We start from the raw sequence: 13,395 nt of genomic DNA, 5'->3' as shown, positions 1-13,395 counted from the left end.
AGTAATATTATGGAATATTTGAATACACATGTGCATGTTTGGCATTAGTACAAGGATAAGTGTCTCTGAGGATGTTTAGCTCGGTAGTGTTCTCAGTGGTCAGGACCCACAGGGGAACATTGTGATCCAGAACCCTGGTGGCCAGAATTGGGAACAGAGTTTAGGGTGTAGGGCCCCAAGCAGTTAACCTGGAAAGAGCTTGAGATGAAGAATGGAAAACTATGAGACAGGGAAGTGACATAAACGGACAAAACAAACTTATACTGTACAGTTTGTCTGGTTATTGCTTGTTTGTCTGGTTATTACCAAATTTCCTTAATCAGCAAGGCCCTTTTTATTTGTCATTCATCATCCCACCCACCGTTAGTCTGTACAAATGTTTCCATTTGAGTAATTTATCAGACCCTATTATACAGGGCAATTTACAGTAGTCTTTAGGATTAGGTGCATTGCATAAAGTCAGAGACATGTTTCACCATCTAACCTGGAGAATTTTAACTAGCAAATGACTCTAAAAGCCAGCCTACTCTCCAGTTTTCCCCAATTACTGGGTGATGTGAGCGGATATATTGTTTTGTTAATACCATTCAGTCCCAGTACCGTTGCAATGGGCCTTGTCTGACCTTTGATAGTCTGCAACATCAGAGCTCTGAAAAAACAAGAGATAAGCCCGTTGTGGTGAGTGTTGTGATGGACTGAAACATTAAAGAGAAATAGAGCAATTAAATGAATGAAACATGTTTTGTAGGTGAGATTTTTATTTTATCCAGCCTGTTACTTTGCCAGTTATGTTGCCTGAAAGAAAAGTCTAATTTAGAGCATCAACCTGGGAAATAGTTACAGGAGAAGGAGAGAAGATTAACCAATTGGAAGCTGGGGATGGTTAGGTAGCCATGCTGTTATGATATTACATATTGCCATCACACCGGTAAACACCCCTCCTCTTACAATCAGTGACATGGGACCTATGGAGACCACAAACAGTCTGGACACCCATTTACCATCCAGTCCAAATCAATGCCACTTTTTACTTATGCCTTACAAACACACCTGTAGTAAGATAAATTGTAGTCTGGCCTGACACCCTGATCTCTCCCACAAGGCAACCTTTATAATAAAAGCAGTACATACATTATGTGTAAACTAAGCTGACATAGTCAGCCTCCATACCTTACAGAGAAGAGTTGGTGGTTAGGCTATCTGCTCTGCTGGACATTATTGCCTGTCACACCTCCAACGGTGTATAGACCAGCTACAGGATGATCAACAGTTAGTGGGCACCGGTTCTTCACAATCCTGGTACATCTACCTCCTAGTGGTGAACATAAAAAAACAGTAATTTGAAGAAGCAACCAAGAATCAAGGCAATTTAGGCTATATCAGTATCTGAAGTAACTACTGTATGGACTGAATTGAATAAATACATGATTTATAGGTAGCTATGGTTGCACTTGTTTACATTGATTTATCAACAAGATACACATTACTGGCAGCATTTGTTATTACTAACGATTAGGTATGAGACTAACTTAGCAAATATTAGGTTACTGTACTGTTATTTAGCAAAAACAATTGCTAACTCAGCACATAAGTAGCTATAGCACTGTAGCTAGCTACTGTATCTAACATTTTGCCGTCACTGGTGTCCACAGTGTCACTCAATAATTCTGAGAAGCTTTTCTGGGAGCCATATTTATTTATTTAATATAGACTTAAATGGCATTCCTTAAACCACAACGTTACCAGCCCATCAATGTCACGCGTAAAATCAGTGCGTGCTACCGCCGCCTGGTGGCAAAACATACAAATCTCCACATGCATTTGTAAATAGTTTTGCTACAATAATGCCCCCATAAGAAACATTTATTTTGTAGCTTCCTATACACTACATTGTCATTATTTAGAGATGTAAACAAAATAATACTTTTGTCATGGCCATCTTCTATGCAGAGGTGTAAAACGTAAAAAGTAGAAGTACTATGCTGTGTTCATCACTTTTGGGAAGTTCCCAAGGATGAGCTAAATTACCTATACAGAATTCTTAACAAACCAGTGACCTTAATTCATAATTTACACTTCCTTTTTATTTAATTGATCACTGGTTAGTTTTGAACTCCCTTTACCTGGTTACTTAGATCGTAATTAGATACTTCCCTCAAGTGGTGAACACAGCCTAACCCAGTTAAGCACTTTTACTTTGTACTTTGTACACCTGTACTTTTATGTGCTTGTTTTGATCTTTCATTTCAGTTGCCAAGATGCGTTGTTGACCTGGGGGATGCTGTTGCCTGGGTAAATGCTAACATGGGCCTCTTCTGAGGCCGGGTACAAGTCCTCACCCCTGAATGATGAGGAAATACAGGGTGGCCTCAACTCTAGAGGAAGAACGAGAAGCTCTCTCCCCATTCATGTTTTTGTTTAATAATTTTGAAGACACTGAAACATTCATGGACGAAATGCACAAAAGAGGACTTAGTGTTAATTGTTAGCTTCTCTGTTAATTGTTTTTGTTGATGAAGATACCTATTAGCTGTCTTAAACCATACTGGTTTCCACACAACAACAAAAAACAAGATCCAGAAAACTCAATGTAGTTTGACGAGACAAAGAGACAAGAAACATCAGTTGTTTAGCAAGAGTAAATAGGAAAGTGTTTTGGAAGTGTTCACCTGGCCATACAACATGATAGGATGAAACCAAAGCCTACAGAATCTAGACACAGCTGAATACACAGTACATAAAGGAATAGTTTAGTTTTGTCAGTATTGGAATGTAATGTTTAGAATATTTGATGGGGTTTAATGATTAATTGTCTAACTGGCAAATCATTTAACTGTGTATTTTGAGGTGATTCCATTAACTTTAAGATTTTGGAATACATAATTTGACTTTCAGTAATGTCTGTTGTGCTCTTTTGGACCTGTTCTTTTTTTTCTGTAAACAAATGTTGACCTGACCTCTACATGGTGCAAAGTGAAATATGCCACCTTTCTGCAACAGGCTATAGAAAATTCCACACTTCCAGTTACCAGTTTCAACTTTCTAGAACATTGCTGTTAAATTGCATAGTGCAAGTCAAAGTAAGGAGCGAAAATCACAAATCATGAAAACTGGTCAGATCTACACAGCTGAACCCACAGGTCTTGGCAAAGGACCTTCAGAACAGTTTGGCTGACATGTACCTTACACAGCATGTTCACATTTGAGTGATATGTATAATCTATGGGAAATGCATAAATGTTAGTCCTGTATAAACTTGTGCAAAAGGGTGTCCTGTTTCACTTTGTAACATGTAGAGGTCAGATCAACTATATTGTAACTGCAATAAGCATCATTCTCAACCATCAACCTCCTAATGATGACCCTCTACTCTATCACATATACAGTGGGGAGAACAAGTATTTGATACACTGCTGATTTTACAGGTTTTCCCACTTACAAATAACTTTGCAATAAAATGCAAATGAATTATTAAAAAATAAAAATGTGATTTTCTGGAATTTTGTTTTAGAATCCGTCTCTCACAGTTGAAGTGTACCTATGATACAAATTACAGACCTCTACATGCTTTGTAAGTAGGAAATCTGCTAAATCGGCCGTGTGTCAAATACTTGTTCTCCCCACTGTAACCAAGCAATAGCTACTCAAAGAAAAGTGAGTAGAAGTGAGTATGGCTGTGCATTTTTATGAATGCATGCGTCTGTATTATAATTGTATTATAAGTGACTCATTCATGACTGTAACAAAAACATTTAAAACTATTTCTAGAGGCACTTCAGTCTTCAAATTAATATATTTCAGTTGTATGTTATCAAATAATTTTAATCCTAAAACAAATTACAATTAAATTGTATGTCAGTCTCAGCGAATGATCTTGAAAAATTTACTTTTACATAATTGATACAAGCATAATCAGACTAGAGTGCTTTTTCAACATGTAGGCAAAGCAAATACACTTATTTTCTATATCTATGCTTGAACCTAGTGTTATATCTTGAAAAAAGATATTGAATGAAATCACACAGACTCTGAGTTAAAGTTGTAATGGTTGATAACTCTTCCTCCATTAGTACACTCAACGTAATGACGTCATACCCATACATGACACCTAGCGTCGAACCGTGTGTCAAACCAGGATGTCCCCAAACTGAACAATAGCGAACATCAGTGGGCGTAACTTAATATTCAGTGGGTGTCACTTAATATTCAGGAACCCTCATATTAAGTAACGCCCCAGACTTGCAATCTGCAGATATACCTTATTGACATTTTTAGGCAGAATGTCCACAATATTATGCTAAAAAACAAGCTGTTTCATTATTTGTTTCTAGTTGGGATGGCTCAGTAGCTAACGTTATTAGCAATACAGTTTCCTAAATATGAAAATATAATGGACTGACAATTACGTGTTCTGGTTCACGTACTGTATGTTAGTTATGTATTGAGAGTTCGGTGTTGATGATGTTGACTCCCAAATGCAAATGTACACAGACAGAAGTGCTGCTAATACAAACCCGATTCCAAAAAGGTTGGGACACTGTACAAATCTTTAGCAAAAAATTTATGGAATAATTTACAAATCTCATGAACTTATATTTAATTCACAATAGAATAAAGATAACATACCGAATGTTGAAGGTGAGACATTTTGTAATGTCATGCCAAATATTGGCTAATTTTGGATTTCATGAGAGCTACACATTCCAAAAAAGTTGGGACAGGTAAGAGGCCGGAAAAGTTAAATGTACAGATAAGGAAAAGCTGGAGGACTAATTTGCAACTTATTATGTCAAATGGCAACATTTTTGGGTATAAAAAGAGCCTCTCAGAGTGGCAGTGTCTCTCAGAAGTCAAGATGGGCAGAGGATCACCAATTCCCCCAATGCTGTGGCGATAAATAGTGGAGCAATATCAGATAGGAGTTTCTCAGAGAAAAATTGCAAAGAGTTTGAAGTTATCATCATCTACAGTGCATAATATCATCCAAAGATTCAGAGAATCTGGAACAATCTCTGTGCGTACGGGTCAAGGCCGGAAAACCATACTGGATGCCCGTGATCTTCGGGCCCTCAGACGGCACTGCATCACATACAGGAATGATGACACTGTAATGGAAATCACTACATGGGCTCAGGAATACTTCCAGAAAACATTGTCGGTGAACACAATCCACCGTGCCATTCGCCGTTGCCGGCTAAAACTATAGGTAAAAAAAAGAAGCCGTACCTAAACAGGATCCAGAAGCGCAGGCGTTTTCTCTGGGCCAAATGGACTCTGGCAAAGTGGAAAAGTGTTCTGTGGTCAGACGAAGCAAAATTTGAAGTTCATTTTGGAAAACTGGGATGCCATATCATCCGGACTAAAGAGGACAAGGACAACCCAAGTTGTTATCAGCGCTCAGTTCAGAAGCCTGCATCTCTGATGGTATGGGGTTGCATGAGTGTGTGTGACATGGGCAGCCTACACATCTGGAAAGGCACCATCAATGCTGACAGTTATATCCAAGTTCTAGTACAACATATGCTCCCATCCAGACGTCGTCTCTTTCAGGGAAGACCTTGCATTTTCCAACATGACAATGCCAGACCACATACTGCATCAATTACAATGTCATGGCTGCCTAGAAGAAGGATCCGGGTACTGAAATGGCCAACCTGCAGTCCAGATCTTTCACCAATAGAAAACATTTGGCGCATCATAAAGAGGAAGGTGCAACAAAGAAGACCTAAGACAGTTGAGCAACTAGAAGCCTGTATTAGACAAGAATGGGACAACATTCCTATTCATAATCTTGAGCACCTTGTCTCCTCAGTCCCCAGTTTGCAGTCTGTTATAAAAAGAAGAGGGGATGCCACACAATGGTAAACCTGGCCTTGTCCCAACCTTTTTGAGATGTGTTGATGCCATTAATTTAAAATTAACTTATTTTTCCCTTAAATGATACATTTTCTCAGTTTAAACATTTAATATGTCATCTATGTTGTATTCGGAATAAAATATTCAAATTTGAAACTTCCACATCATTCCATTCTGTTTTTATTCACAATTGTACAGTGTCCCAACTTTTTTGGAATCGGGTTTGTATTTCAATATGGTATTACGATTAGGGCTAAGGTTAGACCACAAATCTGGTTAAGGTTAAATAATGCTTGCTTTAAAAAAACAAAATCGCACATCTCTAATGATTCAAACTTGCAAGCTTTCAGGTTTGAGTTAGTGTTGATGTTGACCACAACTTCCTAGCGAAATCTGTACTTCATTTTAAGCTACATGCGGTCAGTAGTGGCCGTACTTACTGTCAAAATAGGCACATATTCTGGGGAAGGGTTGCAGATTAACGTGTTCACTGTCACCCCCCTTAGCTGCTCTTTAAGCTTTTATTTGGTCAATTCATCATCTGTGTATTATAGTGATGGAAAGTTTGACTCTTTCTACTGACTCGGATCTTGTGGAGTCGTTCAGTAAAAAGTTTGATTCTTTCGAGTCATGACATTCATTCGAGTCAGTAAACAACCATTCAATTGAACGATAAAACTGACCGAGTCATTCACAAGTCTTTTTACTTAGGCAAAGGCTCAGTGTATGATTTTATCTGAGTATATCATTACAATCAAAAATCAACTACCACATAAATTATTTTAGAACTACCATGTGTCCATCTGGTACAAACATGTCTTTATTATGCTATTGTCTTGATCTATTTTTCTTAGCGAGCGTAAAACTTACAGCGTACTCCGTGGTTGGGTTCAACTACGCCAGTCGTTCAAATGAGCGAAACAACAGTTCAATTGAACGATAATACTGATCCAGTCAGTCGTTCACAAGTCTTTTTTACTCAGGCAAAGGCAGCGGCTCGGTGCTTGTTTTCATATGAATGCACATAGAAGTTGATCGGAGAACTGAGCTGAAAGACCGGGTATGAAGCAAGTGATCATGTTGTAGTAATCCGCTGTCAAACGTTCGAATGAACGATACAATTGAATGAGTCACTAGAAAAAAGGGACTTGCGAGTCCCAAATCACTAAAAGGATTAGTTCAAAACGAACAAATATTTCGTGATCTGCACATCACTATTGTATTATTGTTAGAACAAGTAAGGCTATATCGCCCGAAAATGTTTCTTACTGCTCGTTTTCAATCAGATATTATATACGTATTTTCCTTTCTCCCTCAAGAAAAAAAAGTTTGACTGTGCAAAGTGAATATTGTAGATATATTGATTGTATAAGTTAGTGAACTGTTGTAAGCTGTAAGCAAAATATTAAGTGTTTGTAACATAAGCTGAAACTGAAGGTGCAAGTAGGAGAACAGGAAACCCTGTTCAAGCGGTTGCCGGGGAGAGAAAGATTTAGTATGTCTGTCTTTTGAGAAACAGGAAACAGGTTAGAGACACACACACATAGTCTGACAGACAAGACAGAAACCAGAAGGGGGGAAGAAGATGTTTGCATTATTCTTATAAGGTATAGAACTGGGATTGAGCCAAGGGCACACTGGCTTTGCTAACTTGACGCCTCTTTCTTTTGGGCGTAGTTGAAGTATAAAATGCTGTTTTGACTGTTGATCCTTAGACATTGTGCGGCGACACTTGTCTCCAAAAGCTTTTGTAATAAACGGAATATGCGGTACGGTAATTGACCTGACTCCTGGTGTTTTATTCTCCTTTCCAACAAACCAACTCAGGGAAGTGTTGACTTCAACAATATCACAGTTGATATAGGTAACTTGCTTTAGCTAGCGAATACAAACTTTCATTTACTGTGTATACACTCTTCCCGAACAAAATGTGTGGATTGATACAATTGTGAACAAACAAAACTGACTGGTAAACGCAGGAAGTACCCATTTATTTCAAATGAGAATTATATTTTGAAAATTAAAAATGTATTTTGAGGGATACAACGTCATGTTCTAAATATGATTTTTGGACAAACAATCCCTTTTAGTGGTTTGAAATGCTTGCTAGGAGCGTTCACAATTATAGTATGTATTTCAATTAGGACACATCTGGAGATGTGAGATTTTTGCCTGATCTAACATCTTTGAGGGACTACAGTTGAGCCCTATAAAAGATAAAAATAACACAACCTTTCTGGCTGATTGTGATGCATTTTTCTGGTTACTGCCTTTAGACAAGGGATATAGTGCTTCTTTAAATGAACTGAGCAAAATGTAAATTGCAAAACAGTTCATAACATCAAATATGGGGTTGTTAATTATCACGGTCAACTGAGGGTCCTGTAGAAATGCCAGTTGAGAACTGCTGCTCAAAGTGACATTGGCATTCATTTTGGTCTATTTTGATTCCCAGAACCAAACCTGCATAGAGGTACCAACTAGTCAAAGCAGTGCTGCACATGGAATGACATCAGAGAGAAAAAACTGCTGTCTGTGATAATACTGTTTTGTCAGTGGAGGAGGACGCAAATGACATAGTAGTACATACATTACACGGCACACATGGCATGTTTGAGGACTGCAAAATGTTGAATGAACTCTGCTGAGGAATGTCTGTGGCTCAATGATAGGAAAACAGATTTCAAGTGCTAGATATATTTGCCAGTGTGTGTGTTTCAGCTAGATGATCAGATGCCAGATTTGCAAGTTATCTACCTGGATTTCCCTTATTCAGTGAGGTTAAATGCATAGAAAAGCAGTTAGTTGCATCAATGTGAACCCTGTTTATTGGATGTGGATTTAGAAAGCACACCATTAATTTACTTAGAGCAGTCAATAGTATGGATATCCAAATAACCACAACATAATAGCCTACAATATTCAGATTCATATACAGAAATATTTGGACACTGACACCATTTTCATAATCTTGGCTCTGTATAATGTATTTGAAATGAAACAGACTTTCAGCTTTAATTGAAGGAGTTCAACAAAAATATCTTGTGAAATGTTTAGGAATTGCAACCATTTTCATACACTCTATTGTTATTTCAGGGGCTCAAATGTAATTGGACAAATAAACACAATCGCAAATAAAGTCTTCATTTTTAATACTTGGTCAATATTTTTTTACAGGCAATGACTGCTTGAAGTCTGGAGTGCATGGACATCACCAAACGTTGGGTTTCCTCCTATGTGATGCTTTGCCAGGCCTTAACTGCAGCTGTTTTCTGTTGTTTGTTCCTGGGTCTTTCTGCCTTAAGTTTTGTGTTCAGCAAGTGAAATGTATGCTCAATTGGGTTGAGATCAGGTGAATGACTCGGCCATTGCGGAATATTCTACTTCTTTGCCTTAAAAAACTCCTGGATTGCTTTCGCAGTATATTTTGGGTCATTGTCCATCTGTAAAGTAAGGCGCCATCTAATCAACTTCACTGAATTTGGCTGACGATATATCTCTATACACTTCAGAATTCATCCCGCTGCTTATGTCTTCTGTCACATCATCAATAAACACTAGTGACCCAGTGCCATGGGCAAGCCATGCATGCTCATGCCATCACACTGCCTCCACTGTGTTTTACAGATGATGTGGTATGCTTCGGATCCCAAGCCATTCCAAGCCTTTTCCATACTTCTTTCTTCCCATCATTCTGGTACAGGTTGATCTTAGTTTAATCTGTCCAAAGAATGCGGTTCCAGAACTGGGCAGGCTTTTTAAATGTTTTTTGGCAAAGTCTAATCTGGCTTTTCTATTCTTCAGGCTTATGAATGGTTTGCACCTTCTGGTGAATGCACTGTATCTCTTCTTGTGTAGTCTTCTCTTTATGGTAGACTTGGATAATGATATGCCTACCTTCACTTGGCTGGATGTTGTAAAGGGTTTTTTCTGTACCATGGAAAGGATCTTATGATCATCCATCACTGTTGTCTTCCATGGACGTCCAGGCCTTTTCGTGTTGCAGAGCTCACCAATGTGTTCTTTTTTTCTCAGAAAGTACCAAACTGTTGACTTGGCCACACCTATTGTTCCTGCTATCTCTTTGATGGATTTTTTTTGCAGCCTAAGGATGACCTGTTTCACTTGCATTAAGAGCTCCGCATGTTGTGGGTTCAAAGCATCAGCTTCAATGACACATCTGGAATCAACTCTGGATGGCCTACCTGCTTAACTGACGAAGAAATAGCAGAGGAATAGTCCACATCTGTCCATGAAACAGCTTTTGGGTCAATTGTCCAAATACTTTTGGTCCCTTGAAAAAGAGGGAGCTACATATTAAAGAGCTATAATTCCTAAACACTTCATCCAATTTGGAAGTGAATACTCTTTAATCAAAGCTGGGAGACAGCACTTTAAGCCCATATTCATTACTTAACTGTCCAGTTAATCCAGCAAAAGTTATAGTACAGTATATACCACCAATCCCTCCCTCACACCAATGGACCTTTGAAACCCGGAAAGCATGCATTATGTTCTCTCCTTGCATAGCCAAGACAAGTTCAAAGTTTATTTATCAAATGTATTGAATAACACAGCGTCACAAAGAAATGATTGTGACATGGCACACAACATCTACGTAGTAAGATGTATTAAGAAATATATAATGCAAAAATATAGCAATAATATACGTAACAATGCAAACTAGCAAGCAATTTTTAAAAGAGTAAGATGGGGAATTTGACATGGAGATAGATCCCTGCCTTTTCATTGCATTGCATGGTTTTGCTCAACAGTGCCTTATACGCATTCAAACATGATGGCACATAGCCTACTGTGGGGCACACATGATCAAAGTCATAGTCTTTTATTTGTCAAGTGCACCAAATAACATGTGTCATGCTGAACAATGAAATTCTTCTGACATGGCATGCAACATGTAAGTGGTAATTAAGCAATACATAAAGCAAATATAATAATAGACAATACAGTATACATAATAGTGATTAGAAGCAATTTTAAATAATGTAGACATGGGAATATGGACAGAATTAATAGAAATCTTAAATATTATACTGGTGCATCTAAAGAAAATTTAATATTGTGGAAAATTTCATTTTCTAGATTTGTTACACAAAGTGAAACATTTCAAGCCATTTTTGTTACATTCTTGATGAGTACCGCTTACAAGCTCATGGAAATGAAAAATCCAGTGTCTCAAAATATTAGAATTAAAAATTATAATACAGAAATGTTGACCAGCTCTGGGGTCAGAGCTGTGGAAGTTTAGTCCCCAACTTATCCCTGTTGGGATCTCTTATCCCTTTTCCCATCTCTGATAGCCTTCAGTAGGTCATATCTGGATCACCTCAAAACCTCCAGGTCCCCAGAGCTATGGGTAGAGGATTTGCAAGTAAAATGCTCGGTAACAGCATTTCGTCCGTTTGCCTCTCATCTTTCTCCTATGTTTGCCTCTCATCTTTCTCCTATGTTTGCCTCTCATCTTTCTCCTGAAGCTCCTTAAAGGCTTAAAAGTTCTTTAAATAAAATAAGGTAAATTAAATTTACCATAAATGTGCTGTTGGTATTACATTTGCAGATGGTGTGTTTAAGGCTGATGGGGAAAATTGTCTTGCACAGTGGCACGGCAGGTAAAATGTGTAATGAGCTTGCATTTGTTTGATTAACTTAAGAGTTAGAAAATGAGAGACTCCACCATTAATATAAGTTTTATGTTACATTAGCTAGCTACAGACGTTGACATCTGGCTGTGTCATCTTTTTGTTATTGTCAGTAGTTGCTAGATGGGGGAGGCAATTTTAATGAAAAATGGTTGGAAGAATATTCGTTTTGGAGGTGGTTGGCGCCGGGAGGAAACAAGTAACAGGCAAGTTGCAATTTGGTGGACCTAGACCACAAAATTTAGAGAGCAGCTGAGCTACGCCACACATCTTGAGAAGAGTTTGGGGTGGTGTTACAAAACAACGGTGGGGGGGATGTTGAAAGGCTTATGTAGGAGCCATCCTACAGACAGGGTCCCAAATTAACAGCTCGGAGGAAATTACTCATGCATACAGCATCCATATTAGGAACATAATCATTCCCCCCAGAAACCCTGTTCTTCCTCCTCCTCAGTCATCAGCCCTCCCCTGGTCAAACATCACCCCTCCATTGGTCAAGTATCCGCTCTCCCTTGTCAAACATCACCCCGTTTTAGCTTCAGCCCTCCCCTGGTCAATCATCAGCCCTCCCCCGGTCAATCATCAATCATCCCTGGTCAATCGTCAGCCCTCCCCTGGTCAATCATCAGGGGAGGCACCCCGCTGGTGGCCCGCTGGCTGGACGCTTTGCAAAAAAACGCTCGCCGGCCGCAGCAGCAAAAAAGCTAGTGGGCCACCGGTGGGCCACTAGCATGTTGCTTGCTGGGATAGGGTCACAGTTAGAGGCCACGAATGGAAACTATGTTAGCAAGGTGACCAAAAAGAATAAACAAAACATTTGAATAGAATGTTAAATAGAAAGTAATATTAATTTCAATAACCCCAATGTAACTGCTTTATACATTTTTCGTATTTTTTGGGAAAATGGATTGTAAAGTAGTGAGCCAGTGACTGAAACTAGGGTAGAGGTGCTGGAGGAGCAGCAGGCTGAGGGACTACCAGCAGGAGTTGGAAGAGAGTGGCCCAGAGAGTAGTGAGACACTGACTGAAACAAAAGATTATGGGTTTTACGCACGCCTCCCGGAGGAGAGAGCGCAACACCCCGCTACACGTAAAACACCCTATGACTTGACAGAATGGGTATGGGGTCGTGGGTGCGAGAATGGATGACAGAGATAGGATTACCGTTTTCAGGACTATTTAATGAACGTAACGGTAATTCAGGGAAAAGGGGCTGGACGGAACCAAAGCAAAGAACATAAAAGTAAACCCAAACCCTCTAAACCTACCTTACCTGTCAAACCAAGAACCTAACTAGCACCTCTTGCGCCGGTGCTCTAATCAAAATACAGGGGGTGGTCCGCCCAGGTCTTACCTAGTGGTTTTAGACAGAGTAAAGCTATGGGAGGTGTATGCCCCAGGGCCTCTTGCCTAAAGCACAATGGCTTTCCCCTTCCCCCTGGAAACAAATGAAAACACAACACAAACAATTGCCACAACACACAATTTGGTTAAAGCTGAACACAGACACTTGCCTCAATACACTCAATACAAATCACAAATCACAAATCAATGTTCTTTCTACCTCTAGCCAGCAACACAGACCGATAGCAACAGCAGGTGTGACTCTCCCTGAGACACTAGAACTGTGGCTTATATGCAGGCAAAACCAGCTGCAACCACTGACGAGCTGGCATAGGGGCTCTCCAATCAGCCCAAATCCGACCAATCAGCTGCAACCGGCGATCAGGAAGCCAATTAGCCTGCAACCACCACATAGAACACAAAGGGACAAAACCACATACGAACACAGAGCAAAAGAAAGCACTGGGGACGTAACAATGGGAATAAAATCCTGATCCACTACTGTATATACTGTTAATAAATGTGTACGTATTAT

This window comes from Esox lucius, chromosome 16, assembly GCF_011004845.1.
Source record: "Esox lucius isolate fEsoLuc1 chromosome 16, fEsoLuc1.pri, whole genome shotgun sequence".
Taxonomy (NCBI): Eukaryota; Metazoa; Chordata; class Actinopteri; order Esociformes; family Esocidae; genus Esox; species Esox lucius.
The sequence above is the reverse complement of the archived record's forward strand: the minus strand, read 5'-3'. Positions refer to the sequence as shown.